General features: G+C 48.1%; 1 protein-coding gene across 1 annotated transcript in view; it reads left to right on the top strand.

Annotated features, from left to right (window-relative positions):
- Positions 1 to 20928, top strand: part of GTF2F2 (general transcription factor IIF subunit 2) — a 1410422-nt gene that overhangs the window by 976916 nt on the left and 412578 nt on the right. The window lies entirely within an intron of this gene.

Raw genomic sequence — 20928 nt, 5'->3', positions numbered from 1 at the left:
TCGTCCTCGGAAATATGGTAGGTCTTGATCCACTGAGAATTCTTTTCCCTTTAATTGCCAGTCCTGCAAATCGGCCGGATTTAGGAGTGATTTGACTGTAGTCTTGATGTCTTCAAAGGATTGAGCGCTGACCAAACCCAAAATCCTTTGTTCTGGGATTATGGGTATTGGTTCTGGATTGGTCAAATGTTCATCTACTCTCATCCGGGAGAGAGCATCTGCTTTTCTGTTTTTACTGCCTGGTCGATAAGTAATTATAAAGTCAAACTCAGCCAGAAACGGAGCCCAGCGAAGCTGTCTGGAAGTCTGAGCTTTGGCTGTCTTCAGATATTGTAAATTGCGGTGATCAGTCATTACGGTGACTGTGTGTCTGGCTCCCAAAAGATAATGCCGCCAGGCTTTAAAGGACGATCTGATGGCTAAAAGTTCCTTGTCTGTAATTGAATAGTTGATCTCGGGAGCCGAGAATTTGCGGGACCAAAAGGCTACAGGATGTAATTGGTGTGTGACCGGATCTCTCTGTGATAAAACTGCCCCCATAGCAAGACTAGAAGCATCCGTTTCCACGATGTAGGGGAGTTCTGGGCGAGGATGTTTTAGAACAGGTGCAGAAATGAATTTAGCTTTTAAGTCCTGAAAAGCTTGTTCTGCTTCAGTAGACCACTCAAAACGTTTGTTCTTCTTTAACAGAGCGGTGATGGGCTGGACTATCCGAGAGAATTCAGGAATGAATCTGCGGTAAAAGTTAGCGAAGCCTAACATGCTTTGAACTCCTTTTACAGAGGTTGGTGATGGCCACTTAATGATTGCATCGACTTTCTTTGAATCCATATGGACTCCGTCAGGTGACAATATGAATCCCAGTTACTCAACTTCAGTTACGTTGAAAACGCATTTTTCAAGCTTAGCAAAAAGGTTATGTTGACGCAATCTCTCGAGAACCTCTTTGACGTGTCTCTGGTGTTCCTCTTCAGATGATGAATAGACGAGGATGTCATCAATGTAGACAACAACACACACATCTATGAGTTCTCTAAGGACATCGTTCATAAAATACTGAAAAGCGGCAGTAGCGTTACAAAGTCCAAAGGGCATCACTTGATATTCGAACAGCCCATACTTGGTGCGGAATGCCGTCTTCCATTCATCGCCCTCTTTTATTCGTACCAAGTGGTAGGCTCCTCTGAGATCCAACTTTGTATAAATACATGCGTCTTTGACTTGGTCCAGGAGTTCAGGGATCAAAGGTAACGGGTATCTGTTTTTAACAGTGATTTGATTCAGGGCGCGGTAATCTATGTAAGTCCTAAGGTCTCCTTCCTTTTTCGGAATTAAGAACAAAGCCGAGGAAGCTGGAGATTTTGAAGGACGGATAAACCCGTTAGCTAGGTATTGGTCCAGATATTGTCAGAGGTGAAGATTCTCTGGCTCGGTGAGGGCATAAATCCTACTACAAGGAGGAGTTGTTCCGGGTATCATGTCTATTTGACAGTCGTAGGACCTATGAGGAGGCAGGGTGTTAGCTTGGTCCTTCCGAAAGACGTCTTGGAATTCCTGGTATTCGGGAGGTAATTTGGGAACCTCGGAAGAGATCGCTGCCAGTGAAACATCAGGCCGAGGATAACAAGTGGTAAAACATTCTGGAAACTGAACCGTCTTTGCTCGCCAATCGATCTGAGGATTGTGCTTCTCTAACCAAGGAATTCCCAGAATGATCTGGAACTGAGGGGCCTTGATCACATCGAACACGATATTCTCCCGGTGTCCATCTTGGCTCACTAACGTCACTTCTTGGGTGGCATGCGTTACTGGTCTGGAGGCTATCTCCGTGCCATCCACTGTAGTAATGACGTCTTTTACTGCCTTAGGGACAAGAGGTAGATTCATCCTTGATACCATTTCACGGTCCACATAATTACCGATTGCTCCGCTGTCGATGTAAGCTTCAATTGCATGCAAACGATCCGGACGTTCTGGGCTAATGAGGACCATAGGCACCACGAAATGCGAGGTCACGGGACAGATTTTAACGCTCGGCAAGAGGACCTCTACACTTGTCGGGCTAGGTCGTTTCCCTGCTCAGAATTTTGGGTACAGGTATCTGCGGCTCCTACAGCCTTCTTAGCTGGTTTCACTGGAAGTCTCGAAGAAAGTGCCCCGAGTTTCCGCAATAGAGGCATAATTGCAGCTGTCTTCTTCCTTCCCGCTCCTTTTGAGTTAAAGGTCCTTTCATGCCCCCTAGGTGCATGGGTTCCACGGTGTCGGCTCCCCTAGTAGAGGTCTGTGGTTTAGAAAATACTCGGGTATCAAATTTGGAACGATCAGCCTTCCTGTTCTGTAATCGGTGGTCCATTTGGACAACTAAGTCAATATAGTCTGAGTATTCTTGTGGAGGATTCACAATTTGAGCTAACACATCCTTGAGCTCTCCACGCAGGCCTCTGTAGAAAAGCGTTATTCTTTTATCCTCCGGCCATTGAGTTTCCACTATAAGTCTATTGAATGAGGCAATATAAGTCAAGAGGTCTTGATTACCCTGTCGTAACGAAAGGAGTTCATTGTCCAAGGCCTGCCCCTGGGCATGTCTTGCGAACAGTTTCTCCATGCTGGACTGGAAGGCCTGAAAATCGTGAAGGACCGGATCATCCTGAGTGACCAAAGGGATCGACCAATCTGCGGCACTGCCACTGAGATAAGAAAGCACGAAAGCCACTTTGGTCTGGTCTGTTGGAAAGGCAGCTGGGCGACATAAGAAGTGTAGGCGGCACTGGTTTATAAACACTGCAAATTTCTTTGGGTCACCAGAAAAGCGTTCGGGTGGAGCCAAAGGCACATTACCGGGTAGATTGATTTGCACTGGATTTGAGGATGCTGAAGGGTAACTTACTCCTGGAGCGGGCAAAGGAGTCTGTCCTGCCTGTGTTTGTAGTAATTGCCTAGCGAGGTCCTCCGTTCGCTCCTTGGATATTATCAGCTCTCTTCTCAAAGAGTTTGTTTCCTGACGAGCTGCATGTACCTCTGCTCTTAGTTCCCCAAGCAATCGGGCCAGTTGGTCTGTGTCCGAGGTTTCCATTGCGCCTGGGTAGGAGTTTTGTGGTGGGGCTTCGCGTTCTGTAACGCTCACCTGATTCCCACGGAGGCGCTGGTCTAGGCAGGAAGGAGTCTGTGACTCGAAAAGTGATGTGCAGGACTCGATTGGCTTCTGGGGCTGAGCCTCTTCGCACTGTGTGTCGAACTCGAAGGGTGAGATTTCTGCAGATGAAAGAATATATGGGGTTAAAGATCTGGGCAATTGAGTGTCCTCTCTCCCTCTCACTCTCGTCTAAGCTTCTCCGTAGAGCCCCCAGGTAAACGTGCTCACCTTAGATAGGTGAATGCTGGGCTCTCCATCTGCGTCTGGTGCAGGGTGCCGTTGCCAGTTCCTTCACTGGGTGAAACGTAGGCCTCTTAACATCAGAGGATCGCAACCGCCGTTAACAGCACGAGCTGTGAGTTTCCGGACACCTTTTAGTCCATATAGTCTTCAGGTGCGTGGACACGTAAGTATTGAACAGGGCTCGGAATAATGCTTTGTTCTATTTGTTTTGCAGGGCTCTAGCGTTAGAAGATGGTATGAAGAGAGCCAAAGCTGGAGCCAGAGCCTTGGAAAGAAGCGCTTGGAAATGCGTGAGTATATGCAAGCGCTTTAACTGTCTCTTTCCTTCACAGCTGTGAGTTCGTGCTGAAGAGGTGATGGAAAACGCCGGAGTAGTTGCAGGCGCTCTATTGTGGAGAGCGCGATGGGCGTAAGTAAATACCTGTCTAATGTCTCTTCTTTTGTCTTTCAGATGCTGGGTTGCAGTGTTGAAAACATCCGGAATTCGCGGATTGCCGGTAAGTAATTATGCTTTTGTCTCCACAGGCGGAGGTGCAGCGTGAAGAAATGGTCGCTGCCGATGGACCAGGTAAGGAATGCGTTGCATGTGAAGTCGTCGTGCTAACCTGTTGTTTCTTGTCTTTTACAGGCGCTGCTGAAGACTGGATACTGGAATGGTAAGTATTGTTCTTGCAGGTACAGGATCGGAAGAAGAAAAGCTGGAACAGACTCGGTGAGCGTTCTGCTGCAGATGCAGAATAACGCGAAGCACGCTTCATCAATCGGGTTTGGTTTAAATAGCCTAGGAGTGATGAGGCGTCTTCCTCCAGGGCCCCGCCTAGGTAAGAAAAGAGTTCCTATACCAGAAGAGGTCCAGTGTTGTATCCAGGGCGTGGAGCTTGCCCCACCCAGGTAAGAAAATAGTTCCGGCTTACAGAGGATTCCTATGTAGCTGGTAAGTAAGCAGCATGGTCTGCTGCAGGTAAGTCCACCCAAGCATCTTCACACATATTATGAGCCCGGCGCTTCCAGTGCCGGGACCGATGGCTTTGATGAGCCTGGTGCCACTGGCGCCAGGACAAGGTCCAAAAGGTCCCAGTAGGGACCGGCTGGTGCCTAGGCTTAGGATTAGGGGCCTGCTTCCAAGGACGTTGGGCTGGTCCTGGCTCCTTGGAAGCAGTGATCATGACATATGCACAGGTTCCTCCAGGTGTGCAGTATACCCATTTCCCTATGTAGCTCCTTGGGTTTCTTGGGTTTTCGAGCTTCACAGATGGTGAGTCCAGGTGGTTAGTGATGATCTGGTTGCGCAACCTCTCTCTCTCTTTTATTATTGTGCCTGTGTGTTGGCCGTCATCTGCTGGCATCAAAGGGTGCATACCGACCATTTCGATCATCTCGTCTGTGGTGCGTGCCTTCCGGGCCTTCCAAAATCTTATTATGATAAGTGCAGCTCCAGCCAAAATAATGCATCCAACTATGATCTTCAGTCCATCTGACAGCCAAGATGGCATCCATGACCATAGCGTCGAAAACCAGCTCTCATCCTTTTTTACACCTTTACTTTCATCCATCATTTTGGAGTGCATCTGGGCCAATTGTGATACTGCTTTTGTCAGTGTACCATTGTCAGCATCGTTAGCAGGAATGAATGTGCAGCATGATTGTCCTATCTTTGCGCAAACTCCTCCTTCCATTGCTGTGCGGAGGTCCAGTACATATCTGTTCTGTAGTGCTACCATCCTCACTGCTCGCAGTTCCTCTTCTATTGCGTTGAATCCATTTACTGTAGAGTTAATTGTCATCATTAGTTCCCATCTAGTTATCTGGAGCCATTTTGCGTTTGTGTAAGCCTGTAGTCCCGGATGTATTATTGAGGAGAAGAACATTGCTGCTCTGCTGAATAGTCTGTGTTCTGGCGGAATTGAAGTGAGTGCTGTTTCCGACCTTCCCCACAGGTAATTTCCTGTCAGAGGTTCTCCTTGTCTTTTCTTTCTATTCAGGACAGTGCTGTTGCCGTTGTTGCGGTGCTCTGGCCCCTTCTGAAGCTGTGCAGATCTCTTCTTCCTCTTGTTTCCTTCATCCATTTTGGGGAAGTTCGCCACATTCACATGTTTCTGGGGCACCACTAGTGAAGGTACATTAACGTGTACTATTGTGCATACACCATTCCACAGAGGGGGCAGTGTGTGGTATGCCTTGTCTCCACAGGCCCAGTAATGGTCCATTACTACTGCTGTTCCTGCTCCCCCCTCAGGTAGCTCTGTCACGCTTGCACAGTTGGTGTTGTATCCTACGTCCACTTCTCCTTTGTGTTGGTAGCATACCTTGGGTGCAGTCATCGGCAGTATTGTTATTGGGTCTTCATCCTTCTCGATCCACGTTAGCATGGGTACGTACTTGACCCAAGTCATCCAACATCTGTTGTTGTGTTCAGCAATAGTTGTAGTATCCTCTCTCATTACCATGTTGCTGCCAACCACTCCTGTGTCCCATTTGTCACCCAGGTACACCTTCCCTGTTATTATGATCAGTGGTCTTTCCCAACATCCTTGTTTACCAGGAACTTCAGTGGCGTACCAATCACATGGTAGGTACTGTAGTGTAACTTTCTTTGTTTCTCCTTTTTCAGGGCCACTTGTTATGTATCTGAATGCTTCAGCATGTAAACTGGCCTTGTGGTAACTCAAATAACTCTTAAGGAAGTTATTTTCGTACGGGTATGTGTCTCGTGATTTCCATACCAGGTGCACCGTGTTCCCTTGAAATCTCCCTTTCGTTTGGAACAGTGCCAGGTATATTATACATCGTGCTGTTTTTTCATCTATTTCCGTGGCACCGAAAGTTCTGGAAGCACTCATGGCGTATGGGATCAATGAGCAGACGTAGCAGCTGTCTTCTGTTGTTTGTTTACCTATTTGAGTCATCTGTTGGTACCACATGTTGTTTGAGACGTGTGCTGAATTTTGTATGTAGTTGTCAATATCTTTATTGTCTGAGTATGTGCTGCGTTTAACTCTATTTCCCTTGTGTGGAATTTTGCTAGTACCACCTGACGTAACACCTGTTGCAGCTGGGGGTGGGGGTATATTAGGTTTGGGTACAGCAAAAATATTTATAGCATAACTGTTCCGCCATACAGAGGCAGCCACAAACCCGGTGATCATCAAAATCCCTATCATCTTTATTACAGAGGCTAGTCTCACCGGCATTTTACTCTTACCTTGCTGCGGTCCGGCAGCTAATTCTTGCGACGTTAAAGTTGCCCGCCTGAAAATTCTCAATATGCTTGTTATTAGTGTTAGTTGTTGTTTTCAAGCTCTCCCTATCAAGTAGTCGTTCAGTGCCCAGGCGAAGAGCTGTTCCCACGCCAATCTAAGCGATCTATCTCTTAGGACAGGCAAGTATGGGTGGAGGTGGGGCATTGATTGTTCTATGGCCAAGAGAAGTGCTGTGTAGTAGACACGTACCCTCCTCCTTTTCAGGTACTTTGGCCTTTTTATGTAATAGACAAATTGGTGCGATAATTCTTCAGTGTAGTTATTGTCTGAGGGTATCATCTACTCCTGGGCAGTGAACTTTGTTAGTTATCTGTTTTCTTAGCAGTACAATAATACACCGTACCTGCATGTGCGAGAGAAAAAAAGAGAACATTCAAGTGTTTACATGTGTATGTGCAAAACAATGTCCTTCAGTTGGGTTATTACTGCAGTGGGTAGGGGGTCAATGGGCAGAGGGTTTGGGGCTCAACTGGTAGAGGTTTCTTTACTCTTTGATCGTGTGACCATGGGGTGGGCGGTATGGTAATTACCCCTCTTTATTTCAGTAGTTGTCTCTGGGGAATCAGGGGGGTGGCAGGGTATGGGGACACTTTGGCCGTTAGTTGCGGTAGAAGTCCTTTCCTCTGTTGGCGACGCTGTTGCTGCTCTTCCAATGGCCCTGTCGGTGACGCTAGGGCGGGTCTGGAGTTTGCAGATCTTTACGCCGTGTAGGTGATTCCAAGCACGTTTGTCCTGTAGCTTCACTGCTCTCGTTGATACTTCCTCTACCAGGTGGGGGCCAGTGAAGCGTGGGCTGTTCCACTTTCTATTGAAATTGCGGAGTAGTACGTGGTCACCTTTGGCAATTTTGCACAGTTTTCCCTTTTCCAATTCTTCATCCGCGTCTTCTTGTTGATCACTCTTAGACCCGCCCCGCGTGCGCTCGAGCTGTTGAGACACAAACACTACACTAGTAATCAAAGAAGACACATATTGGTACATTTCATCACCAAGGACACTTGCAGTACTCTCATGGTCGGTGAATGCTCTTGATGTTGGCGTCAGAGGAAGGCGCATTTGGCGTCCGGTCACCACCTCGTGAGGAGTGAGGTGGTGGTCGGAGCCTGGTCTATTCCTTAGCTCAAATAGGGCTAGCGGAAGGCAATACAGCCAACTCTTCTTTGTTTGCTGTATTTTTGCAATTACCTCTTTTAATAGGCCATTCAGGCGTTCGCATACGCCGTTGGCCTGCGGGTGATATGCACATGCAAATTTATGCTTGATGTTCAGTAAGGATGTGATATGTTGGAACATTTCATTGGCGAAATGCGGCCCATTGTCTGACCGCAGTATTTCGCACACTCCCCACCTGGGGAAGACCTCCCTCACTAGGAATTTAGCTGCTCGGAATGCATCTGGGTGTGAGCAGGGCCCTGCCTCAATCCACCTCGAGAATGGGCACACAACTACAATCATATACCTATTTCCTTGACATACGTTGATCATATCAACATAGTCAATATGGATGTGTCGGAAGGGTCCCTCTGGCCGGGGTATAGTACCTTTTATCACCTTCAGCGTGTGACCGGCCGTGAACTGCTGACATGTGAGACAATTGCTGATAAAATTTGACACATGGGAATTTAACTCGGGGCAGAACCAATCTTCCCTAATTCGTGCTGCGATTACTTCCTTGCCTGTGTGGGCTGGGTGGTGTAGTTGGCTCAGGGCGGTGTTCAATAGTGCCAGTGGCATTACAGTCTTTCCCGTGCTACCCTGGCGCCATAGTGCGTCAGTTGGCGACATTGTACATCCTCTTTTTACCCATATTTCTTTTTCTGCCATTGGTGCAGCCGCTTGTAGCTCCATTATCTGTGTGGCTGGGAGATGGGTGTACCCTTCTTTTATTAACATCTCCTTAGCTATTCCCCTCCCTCTCCCTCTCTCTGACTCTGGGGGGTTCCATATCTCGCCAAAATATGCAGCATACTTTGCGTGTGCATCTGCTGCTGCATTCCCTTTTGAAATATGGTCTTCTCCATTAGTGTGTGCGGTGCATTTGACCAAGGCTAATTCTTTCTCTCATTTTTTCCAACTCATTCTTACCTTCTTTCCTTTCCCGTGCTCTCTCTTTCCCCCCTCTCGAGCTTCTTGATCAGTGCATTCTGCTCATCCCTTAATTCTGCTAATCGTTCCTCCAAAGTCTCTTCCTTTCCTCTTAACAGCTCTTTCCCCTTTCCTTTCCCCTCTTCCCCTTCCATTTCACTCTCCCTGGTATTATCCTCGTCCATTTTTCTTACCACCTCCTTCTCTTCTCCTGTTAATGAACCTCGTAATTTTAATAGTATCTGCGCTGCTACCCACTCATCATTTCCTACGTCCGTAGTCTGCTCTTCTTCAGTCCTCCCCTCCCCTGCTAGCATCTTCCTATGAGCTGATTCCATTGTACTAGTCCGCTCCCCTCCCGGGTTGCCACCTGTAGCTGTATATGGAGGCGGGCTGTATGCCGGGTTCGAGTACCCCTCAGCCGCCCTTAATTGTTCTCTTGCTATTTCTCCTAGTTCTCTTAAAGGATACAACCCCCCTCCCTCTGTTTTCACTATCATCGCTAGGGGTGTATCGTCGCTCTATTCCTTTTTTATTTCATTTTCGGTTGAGTTGTCACACTTTTCTCCTCCCTCTTGTCCTTTCCCCGTGTTCTGTGTGCCTTCACTCTCCTTTTCCCCATTCTCTCCCTCCTCCTTAATCTCCTTATCTCCCGTTGTTTCCCCTACAATGAACATTCCGTTTGGTCCTGGTCGGGACCCTTGGAACATCCTCCATAAGTTGATCACCTCCACGTGGTGCGTCAACTTTTTCCCCTTGTATGTATTGTGCAGATGGTTTAATAGTGAGTGTTGGGTATATGGATCGAAGATACCATTAGGCGGCCATGGTGTCGTCATTTTGTTGTCCGTCCCCTGTGTCCATTCTATGCTGTACTTGATCAATTTCTTCCTATGGGGTGATCGTGTTTTACATATGTGTTACAGCGGGGTAGTGAGGGTGTTCCCCCACGACCCCCGATCCTGTCCCGTATGACATTGTAGCGCTCCACTTGTTTGGTAGCGGTTATCTCACTAGCAGTTTACAATATACAGCCTTATATCTTTACCTGGCCCCGTAAGTTTGGGGACTTGCGATAGTCCGCTAAGGAAAAATTAGTAAAATATAGTATTTACATTTGTATATTCTTTTCTTTCATTTCTTCCTTTATACAACACCCTTACGGCCCCCTGCGGCCGAGGTGCACATAGCCCCCTGCGGCTGCGTGCCCCTTGTGACGATCTTATACTGCCGTCCTACTTTCACTTGCTCCTCCTCCCTCTTCTGCACTTGCTGTGGCCGGCGTTCTCCGTGTGCAGCCACGTTCCCCTTTTCGCCTTCCCCGATCAACTCATTACCGTGTACCTCTGTTTCCACGCCCTTAACACAGCTCTCCTCCCCGCCACTCAAAAATAAAGATGCCTGGTTCTTGAGATGTCCTATGTGAGCCCTGCTGGTGACGTCACCGATCTCTTCGAACTACTGGTAAGTTCTTCATATATTCTTTAAGTCCAAAATACACTTGCAATCTACCCCCGTTAACCCCACAGCTGTCTTCCTGTCACTCCTGGAACAAGGTAATCAATAATATAATCGGACTGCGCACGCTGCGTCGCCTCGCGTGTGATACGCCCCCTCGACAGGAGGGCTTAACCAGCCAATTATCTTCCGTATTGGGCAACTAGCTAGCTACCGCCTACAGGGAAACGTCATCTATCTATCGAGTTTCCTGCTCAATCAATAGGGATCCTCATCTACTCATTGATCAATAATTGCCAAATCGTAGGAAAGCACGCACGCACACACACACACACCCTTACACATAGTCGCGACCTAGGCCAATCAGTGTCTATGAGCGGCCGCACGTGATGTTTTCGTGCTCCGCCCCCTTCTCTCCCGTAACGTAGCGGACTGCTCTCGCACTCGTCCGGCTACCATTCATTTCATTGCCAACACTAAATTATCAAACCTTCGCGGCGCACCTGTGCAATACCTCCCGTATTCAATTCCTCCCCCCTCCCTCACAATTTCACGTTGTTTGTTGTGTGTGGCATACTCACCAAGTTCTCTTGATGCGGGGCCGCTCGACTGCGTGCACCCCTCCAAGCGGCTCGCCACCTCCCCTCGTCTGGACTACGTCTGGACACTCGCCAACCGCGGGCGGGATACTTCTTAACCGGCTCCCGAGGGCCAATATCCGGATTGCGCTGTCCGGTCTTCTCGCAGTTCCGCAATGGTCCTGTAGTCCTCAAAAGGGGGCAGCGGCAGAGGGGGCTGCGCCGCCGGGCCTCCTCGCAACGGGAGTACTTGGAAAAATAAAAATAAAAGCGGACCTTAAACAGATCTCAGCAGTGCCTCCAACTTGTCGGGGGGAAATTCTCCCGGGGTCGGCTGGGCCGTCCGCGGACCTCCGGGCAGGGAGGCCCCAACTCCTCCCGTATATCCCAAAAGAGATAGAGTATGAGACACACGCAAGAAGCAAGGTGATTCTGCTGTTTATTAAACAAAACGGCAGGGATGGGTCAAGGATCGTACGCGTCCATCCTGACACTCTCTCAACATCGTGGGGCTCGCAGGCCCTTTTTACCTTAGTATGACGCGCTACTTGCGTCACCTGAGAAAGTTAGCAAAAAACCTATCGCCACTCTGGATTGGTTCCCCGAGTGGTAGGGTTAGTATAGCATACGTATAGAGAACGTTGTTATTGGTTAAGGGTCAGTCAGGTGGTATACTTGGGGTGTCCCTTCAGTTTGATACATAAAAATTGTTACATGAAGACCCCTGAGGATTGGTCAATGTTAATGGTGTCAGTGATAAGGGCCCCATGTTCTGATTGGTTCACCCGCGAGCCCCCCAGTCTGGGACCATCGCTGTTCCCAGCTTGCGGTGCACCTGTCACTTGCAACAATGTTTCACTATGGGTATGTGCAGACAATGTGAAGATTTATTCATAAGCAGGAAGGCCGACTACTCCCACCGCCGCAGATGTCCATTGAGTCGCTTAATTGTATCTGCCTGTGTCTTGAGACGGGGGATCCAGGCGCCTTCTTCCTTCTGGGCTTGGCACCCTATCATGTTCGGCTTGGTCACGTGAGGTGGGACCGTGGTTGAGGCAGAATTCTGCACAATTAATATTGCATTTCTCACTGTGTGCCTGGCTTATCTTGCAGGTGCGACCTTGGCGTCGGCTTGCGGAATGAGAGTTTGCAACGTTGTGCCCTTGACTGTCTGCTTTCACCGGGCTCATTCTGCAGGGTCAGCAACCGAACTCTTGCTCATTCAATGTTCATGGAAGCTTTTGCTTGCGGCCTACTTGGGCCTGGTGCATAGGTGGGACCGTTTAATACACAGGTTCTTTTAGGTTATGGTATCATATCGCTTCATCCCCGGTATCGTGTCTTCGTTATATTTCTCATTATGGTACATGGGTTTAGAAGAAGCGTGAGCAAGCCTTTTTAGATGAGTTCATTATGCGTCTTGCGTTTCTGCATTTTGAAAAGCCTATGTGGAAAATAATAAAGATGCACGTCCATGGGTGTGTCCGTCGCCTACGTCATAGCACTGAGTATGTTCTTCGTGTGGATTGGTGTGGGAGTGTCCGGTGTGTATGTTTGCACGAGTGTGCTGACTGTTGGCTAGGTCGTCATGGCATCTCTAACGATGTGTTGATTTGGTGCTGGATAGTTTAGTCGAGTCCATCCATGCCGCAGGTGTCGGCATGTGCAGGGCAGGCTGGTGGGCAGGCGGGTGGGCACGCGAGTGGGCACATCCGTATGTTCTTGTACCAGGGTATTTGGTCGTCTGGGAGATGGGCAAACTCTTCTCGTGGCGGGTGTCTGGGCCGTGATCCTCTAGGCCAGGGTTGAGAGGGGATCGGTGGGAGCCTTTTGTTCACTTTTCCCACTTCAATACATCGCGCTGTCTTTTCCTGTATTTCTGTGGCAACAAATGTTCTTGAAGCACTCATGGCGTATGGGATCAATGAGCACACAACAGCTATCTTCTGTTGTCTGCTTACCAATTTGGGTCATGTGCTGGTACCACATGTTTTAGACGTGTGCTGAATCTGTGATATAATTATCGATACCTTTGTTGTCAGTATATGTGCTGCGTTTAACTCTACTTCCCTTACCCTTAGGGTTGCTAGTACCACCTGACGTCATACCTGTTGCAGCTGTAGGAGAGGGGCATGTTAGTTTTGGGTGCAGCCATAATATTGATAGCATAACTTTTCTGCCATACAGAGGCAGCCAACAAACCAGTGATGACCAACACTCCTATCAGTTATATTACAAGAGCTAGTCTCACCAGCATTTTGCTCTTACCTTGCTGCAGTCCGGCAGCTTATTCTTGCAACGTTAAAGGTGCCCGCCTGGAAATTCTCAATATGCTGGTTATTATTGTTAGTTTTTGTTATTTAGCTCTCCCTATCAAGTAGTCGTTCAGTGCCCAGGCGAACAGTTGTTCCCACGCTAATCTTAGAGATCTATCTCTTAGAGCCGGTAAGTGCTCGTGAAGATGGGGAAATGATTGTTCTATGGCTAAGAAGAATGCTGTGTAATATACGCGTACCCTTCTTATTTTTAGGTACTTTGGCCTTCTTATATGATATTCAAATTGGTGTGATAGGGCTTCAGGGGTGTTATCATCCGTGGGCAGCATCTACTCCTCGGCAGAGCACACTGTTAGTTACTTTATTTTCTAAACAGTACGATTATATGCGGTACCTGCGTGTGCGAGAGAAAAAATAGAGAAAACATAAGTCTTTTATGTGTGTGTAACATCCATGTTTGTTATACAATGTCCTTCAATCGGTAGTGTCCTTGGAGGGGAGGGGGGGCTGGGGCTCGATTGGGCAGAAGTTTGTTTACTTTGTGATCTTGTGACCATGGGGTGGGCTGTGTGCAAGCGTCCAATGTCTATGGCAGTGGTTGCGTCTGGGGAATCTGGGGGGTGGTCAAGTGTAGTGACACTATTGTCCTCAGCGGTGGTCGACGTATCCTTTTCTGTAGCCGACGCTGTTGATGTTGTTCTTCCAATGGCCCTGTCGTTAACGCTAGGGCAGGTCTGGAGTTAGTAGATCTTTACGTCGTGTAGGCGATTCCAGGCGCGCTTATCCTGCAGTTTCACCGCTCTGGGAGCCACCTCCTCTACCAAGTGTGGTCCGGTAAAGCGTGGGCCGTTCCACTTTCTATTGAAGTTGCGGAGAAGCACATGGTCACCTTCAGCAATAGTGCATAGTCCTTCCTTTTCCAGTTCCTTGCTGGTGCCTTCTTGTTGAGAACTCTTCGACCTGCCCCGCGTGCGCTCGAGCTGTTGAGATACAAAGGCGACACTAGTAATCAAAGAAGACACATATTGATACATTTCGTCACCAAGAACAGTTGCAGTGTTTTCATAGTCCGTAAATGCTCTTGATGGTGGTGTTAAAGGAAGGCGCATTTGACGTCCTGTCACCACCTCGTGGGGAGTGATGTGGTGATCAGACCCTGGCCTATTCCTCAGCTCAAACCGAGCCAGCGGAAGGCAGTACAACCAGCTCTTCTTAGTTGTCTGCTGAATTTTTGCGATCCCTTCTTTCTATAGGCCGTTCAGGCGTTCACATACACCGTTGGCCTGCGGGTGGTATGCACATGCAAATTTATGTTTAATACCCAGCAAGGATTTGATGTGTTGAAACATTTCATTAGCAAAGTGCGGGCCGTTGTCCGACCGCAGCACTTCGCAAACACCCCACCTGGGGAAGACCTCTTTCACAAAAAATTTAGCTGCTCTGAACGCATCCGCGTGTGTGCAGGGTCCGCCTCGATCCACCTGGAGAATGGAAATACCACTACAATCATATACCTATGTCCTTGACATACATTGATCATATCAACGTAGTCAATATGAAGATGTAGGAAGGGTCCCTCGGGCGGGGTATAGTACCTTTTATAATTTGCAGCGTGTGACCGGCCATAAACTGTTGGCATGTGAGGCAGTTGCTAATAAAATTGGTGACATGAGAATTTAACTTGGGGCAGAACCAATCTTCCCTAATTCGTGCTGCAGTCACTTCCTTTCCTGGATGTGCTGGATGATAGAGCTGGGCCAGGGCTGTGTTCAACAGTGCCAATGGCATGACCACTTTTCCGGTGTTATTTTGACGCCACAGTGCGTCTGTTGGGGACATAGTACATCCTCTTTTTACCCATAGTTGCTTTTCTGTCATTGGTGCGGCTGCCTGTAATTCCATTATCTGTGATGCAGGGAGATGAGTGTACCCTTCCTTCATCATCTGTCTTGCCATTCCCCTCCCTCTCCCTCTCTTTGATTCTGGGGGTTTCCATAGTTCACCAAAGTATGCCGCATGCTTGGCATGCACGTCTGCTGTTTCATTTCCTTTTGAGATATAGTCCTCCATTAGTGTGTGCCGGGCATTTAACCATAGCTATCTCTTGGGGGTCATTAATTACCTCAATTAATTCTGCTAGTAAGAGGGCATGTTGGACTGGGGTGCCATCAGCTCTTCTAAACCCTCTTCTTTGCCATTTTATCAGCCCCGAGTGGACGGTTGATGTGACATATGCGCTATCAGAATATATGGTAACTCTTTTGACAACACTTTCCTTCAACGCCAAAATCAGCGCAATCAATTCCGCTGCTTGAGCCGAATAATGCTGTGGTAATTGCACGCATTTCACTGGGACATACATCAAATCTTATGTCATTTTTACAACTGCTGCCGCAGTTCTCCTTATCCCGTCACTTTGGTCTATTGCTGACGAACCATCAATTTACAAAATCTCTCCCTCCCCTTTAAGTGCATCCACCTCAATTTTTCTTGTGCATGAGTACGTTTCAATAGTCTGTGTGCAATCGTGAGCATAATCGCCTTCCTCAACAACTTCCCCTATAAATCTGAATGGTTTTACGATACTGCATCTGACAATTGACAATTCGGGTCTAGATAAGATGATCTCATAACCTGACACCCTCTGTGTGGTCAGTGTGGACTTCGGTTTATTCAAAATTGCAAATAGCGCATGCAAATAGTGTGGTGGGGCACCCCATTCTAATCGATGATGATGATGATTTCTCCACCGCAAATGCAGCTGCGGCGAGACACTGTTTGCAAGGGAAATGTCCTAGCATAACCGGGTCCAAGTGACCGCTGTAGAACTCTATTGGCTTGTGTCCCATGCTAGTTTTCTGAGTCAATACTGCTTTCATTACTGCTGAGTCGCAATGTGAAAAGATGAAGAATTGCTATTTGTAATCTCGGGTGGCTAGTACGGGAGCTGTGGATATGGCGTGTTTCAACTCATCAAACGCCTCCTTCGTTTCTCTTGTCCATCCCAATGTCTTGTCCCCTTTGTGTGCTTCTCTCAATGCCTCGAGCAGGGGTCCTATGTATGAGCTGTAGTCAAAGACTCATGCTCTACAGTAGTTGCATAAACCCAGGAACTGCTGCAGTTCCCTCACCGTTTGTGGCGGGTTGGATATGGCTTGTGCTCTTTGTGGTGCAATCTTTCTACCATGCTGGGATATAAGTTGACCAATGTATAGTACCTGTTCCTGACAGTACTGTAACTTTTCCTCGTCTACCTTGTACCCCTTTTCAGCCAACACTGTAAGCATTTTCACTGAGTCCCCCCTGCACCTTTCCTCAGTTGTGCTGCAAATTATTATATCGTCAACATATTGCAGCACCATACTTTTCAATTCAATGTTCCCTAAATCCATCTGTATTACTCTCTTGAAAATTGAGGGTGACTCGCAGTACCCTTGTGGTAACCTTGTGTGTTTCCATTTTGTGTTCCTGTATGTGAAGTTTGTCAAGTCTTGTGAATCTGGGTGCAGAGGTATTGAGAGAAAGGCATTTTTGAGGTCAATCACGGTAAACCGTGATGCCTCTGCTGGAATTCCACATAGTATTGTGGCTGGGTTTGCTGCTATGGGGTATTCTGCCTCTACAATGTGATTCAAGGGCCTGAGGTCCTGGATAAAACGCCAAGACCCTCCTTTAGCCTTGCGCACTGGGTACACGGCCGTGTTCCATGGTGATTCTGATGGTACTAATATGCCATTATTTATCAGGGCCGTTATGGTTTCGTATATGCCCTCGTCTGCCTCTTTTGATATCGGGTATTGCTTCACTCTAGGTAGTATTGCCCCCTTTTCCAGCTTTATTTTTACTCCTCTGATACTCTTTATGCAGCCCACGTCATAGGGACTGGTGGTCAACAGTGATGCTGGAACCTTAGCCACATCTTCCTCGTAAAATGGTACTGGGTTAGATGCAGGTGCCTCAAGTGCCATGGCCATTTTCTGTGCCACTTGCTTGTATGTCACTCTTAGCCAGATGTCTACACTCATAAATACCATCTCTCCTTCTCCCCTGTCTTCTGAAAAGAGCTCTTCATCAGACACCTGGATGAGCCTTCATCCCTCAGCCAGGGCTATCACTGCTCTCCATGCTCTCCCTTCCCTGTCTTAGTCATGTACTGCGATGTAATCAGCAGTTGCTATGATGCTCTCGATGCTCACTGAAATCACCTTCCTCTCTGGTTCACTAGCGGTGTCTCAAGCCTGAACAAATATGCGGCTGGTCTCCTCCAAATCGTTCCTTCTATTCCTGGCATCCATGCAAATGCCATGTCTGTTCCGTACTGGAACAGCTCGCCATCCACAGGCTCAGCTCGAGCTACTGTCTGGCCACAGTACGCTTGTAGTATTTGTCGTGCAGTAAGCATGTTTATTCCTGGTGTGGAGCAAATTATGCCATTTGTGTAGGAGATTGCCATATTTAACCTGCTCATTATGTCCCTTCCAAGTATGTTCACTGGCGACTCCCTTGAATACAGGAGTGGGACAGACATGTCATAATCTCCTATAGATAAGGAGATGTTATCAGTAAAGGGACCCTCTAGCCCCAGAAAATCCTTGGGTGTTCATGGCCTCACCTGACAGTTTAAATCTACCCTCCCTTATGCAAGACCTGGTTGCCCCAGTGTGAACGAGGAAGGATAATTTTTTGTCACCTATCGCTACCTCAGTGCGTGGTTCCTCCGCACTATTAGGTGTCATCAACAGGATGGGACACACCAAGGACGTCTGTGGGCTGTTCTATTGTGGGTACAGTGACTGACCGCTTCCTGTGTAAGGGTTGTGACCCAAGATAGTCACCCTCCCCAACTGTGTTTGTTGTAGCTGTGTATCGATGGGGGTTAATTTATGGTCCTGTATTTGAGTGAGCTGTTGCACTGCTTGTACTTGGTGTTGTTGTGTTATTGCCACCTGTTGCTGAGGTGGTGAGTATGTCTGCAACTGTTGTGGTGCTAATTGCTGCTTTGTGCTGCTCTGTTGTGTTCCCTGTGGTTGTTGGTAACCTTGCTGCTCCCTCATAGGCCCTTGTGGTCTTTGCTCCCCCCATGGTGGTGGGAAGGGTCTCATTCTACACGTACGCGACATGTGTCCTAACATTCCACAAACCCAACATACAGGTGGTTCCCTCGTCTGCCATTGGAAAATCCCTGCATTGTCTTGGTACCCTGGTTGCCCATTGGGGTAGTAACTCCGAAATCCTCCCCCTTGCTGTTGTGCAGGTTGGCCATATCCCCTCCCTCTCATCATTCCCCCCTTCCCCTGGTGTTATAATATCAATTTCCCGGTAGCATATACCCTCCTCCTATGGGAGCCGTGTATGGTGGGGGGTGGCATCTGTTGCGTTATAAGTCGTGGTGGTTGTGGTTGTTGTGGTGGTGGTGCTATTTGTAGTTGTGAGGGATCCTGTGCAGCCACTACTTGCGTGGGGTTTGGTGTCATTGTTGTTGGTGTAGTTATTAGTGCTCCTTCCATTGTATACTTAGTTTTTTCTGCACTCATTTTGCCTCTTCTGCTTTCCTATCTTCTTCCTTTTGTTTCATCTTTTCTTGCCACATCCTACAATGGTGTACTATTCTTAATTGTATTTCCGGCCAGGCCTTAGCTTCCATCCCCACTATCAGTTGTTTTTGTACTGCCTCCGGAAGCCCTTGTATTAGTATGTGGTAAAAGATTGCAGGTGTCTTGTGCCATTGCTCTCTAGTTTCCATGCGCCACTTCTCCTGAATCTCCTGGATATAATCAACAGGATCTTCATTCTCACGCATCTTGCGTGACGTAATTGCTCCTACATCTGATGTGTCTGGATACTGTACCCTCAGGGCTTGCTATAATGCATGCCTGCAGTTCGCAAATGGCTCCCCATCATGTGATGTGTTCGTTATTGTAACCCTGGGGAATCCTGCCCTCTTCCAGATGTCGTCTGCCGCGTCCCCTAATATTGATATTTATAGGCCCTTCACATCTCCTACTGCTAGTTTCTGTCCTGTGTTGTGTTTTTCCATCTCGTATATCCATTTTCCCGCTCCTCCACTTAGTGATGGGAGCCTGCACTTTATATTTTCCTTATCGGTCGGCATGCTTCCAAGGGACGTATTGTGGTCTAACCCCTCCCCTCTCCAATAGTGGCATTAAATTGTGCCCATCTGTCCCCCCAGTTGTCGCAGGGTGGAGTCTGTATACTCCTCCTCTTCCTCTGTGTCAACTAGATCTGGCATGTCCATATTACCGCTGCTTGTTGTACCTTCTCCTTCATTTCTCCCCCTTCTCCTATTGCTTTCTTTATTTACTGCAGGTGTGTGTATCCGTTCCTCCTGCCTGCGTCCCGGGAGGTCTCTAAGCCTGCCGGCGTATGGGGTGTGTTCAGGAGCGGGTGTGGGTGGGCACGTTGGGCGGAATGATGCGGGTGTAACTGCACGTGTTTGCCCTCCCGCCACTTCTCGTTCTTGCTCCTCACTTCCCTTCACTTCTTCCTTCTTTCTGCATGCCCATGGTGATTCCCTGTTTGTGCGTGTGATGTACAATTTATCTAAACTTTCCCTACCACCGCTTCTTGCTTCTCCGCCCACTCCTTCTTCTTCGCTGCAAAATTCATCGAGGAGCGACAACCCCCAGTATGTCCTTTTCCACCTGATCGTCACCGTTTTTAAGTCTATTAAATCCGTTCCTTCCTGTTCTCCTTTACCAATTGCTCCCCTTTGCGCTGATGTTGTAGCTACTTCTGCATCCCGACGTACATATGTTCTTACCCCACTCCCCCCTTTCCTTTCTCTTCTTTACTCTTCCCTCTTCTACACCACCTATTTCCTCTTTTCTTTTTGAATTCCTCCATCACCTCATTACTTACCTTCTCCAATATCCTTTCTTCCTCTCTCCTCCTTTCCCATCTCTATTTCTCTCTCCAATATACTTTCTATTACTTTACCTTCTTCGTATTTCCTAGTGCTTTTGGAGAGTATTTTCTTCTTCCATAGTAACATTTCCTTTTCTTTCTCTTCTTCCTCTCTCTTTCTGTCACGCTGTGCTGCTCGGGATACCCTTTCTGCTATTGCCTTCATTCTCTCCGCTTCCCTCTTCCTTTCTTCAGTTCGCTCCTTCATTCTCTCTAATTCATCCCTACTTTCCTGCCTTTCCCTCCTTCTTCCTCGTGCCTCTTTCTCAAGCTGTTTAATCAGTGCATTCCGCTGATCCCTTAATTCAGCCAATCGTTCCTCCAACATCTCCTCCTCTTCTTATGACAGCTCCCCTTCTTTCGTGTTACCTTCCTCGCCCCTTATTCCAGTGCTACCCTCGTCGTCCTTGTTCATTCTCCTTACCACCTCTTTTTCTTCTCCCGTTAATGTCCCCCGGCAACTTTAAGAGCACCCGTGCTGCTACCCACTCGTCGTGTCCTATGTTTGGGATGGGTTCTTCGCTGTTCTTCCCTTCCCTTGCGCACACCTTCGTGCAAGTTAGGCCTACCGTGCTTGTCACCTCCTCCCAACCCCCCCGGGTAGCTACCTGTAGCGGTATTTGGTGGTGGGCTGTATGTGGGGTTCGAATATCCCTAAGCTGCCGTTAGTTGTTGCCCTGCTGCTTCTCGTAGCTCCGTCACAGGATATAACCCACCTTCCTCCTTCTTCACTACTTTCGCTAGGGGCATGTCGTCGGTCCCTTCCTTCTTTACTTCTACTTCATGTACAGTGCCAGGCCTTTCGTCCCCCTTTCTGTCTCCTCCCACGCTCTGCGCGCTACTGGTCTCCTTTTCCCCGTTTCCCTCTTCCTCCTTAATCATCTTCCCCTCCTTTGTTTCCTTGACCCCCCTTTTCTTCTGCCGTCCCTTCCACAGTGAACATCCCGGTTGGCCCTGGTCGGGACCCCTGG

Source organism: Ambystoma mexicanum, chromosome 7q, assembly GCF_040938575.1.
Source record: "Ambystoma mexicanum isolate Mex_15411 chromosome 7q, UKY_AmexF1_1, whole genome shotgun sequence".
Lineage (NCBI taxonomy): Eukaryota > Metazoa > Chordata > Amphibia > Caudata > Ambystomatidae > Ambystoma > Ambystoma mexicanum.
The sequence above is the reverse complement of the archived record's forward strand: the minus strand, read 5'-3'. Positions and strand labels throughout refer to the sequence as shown.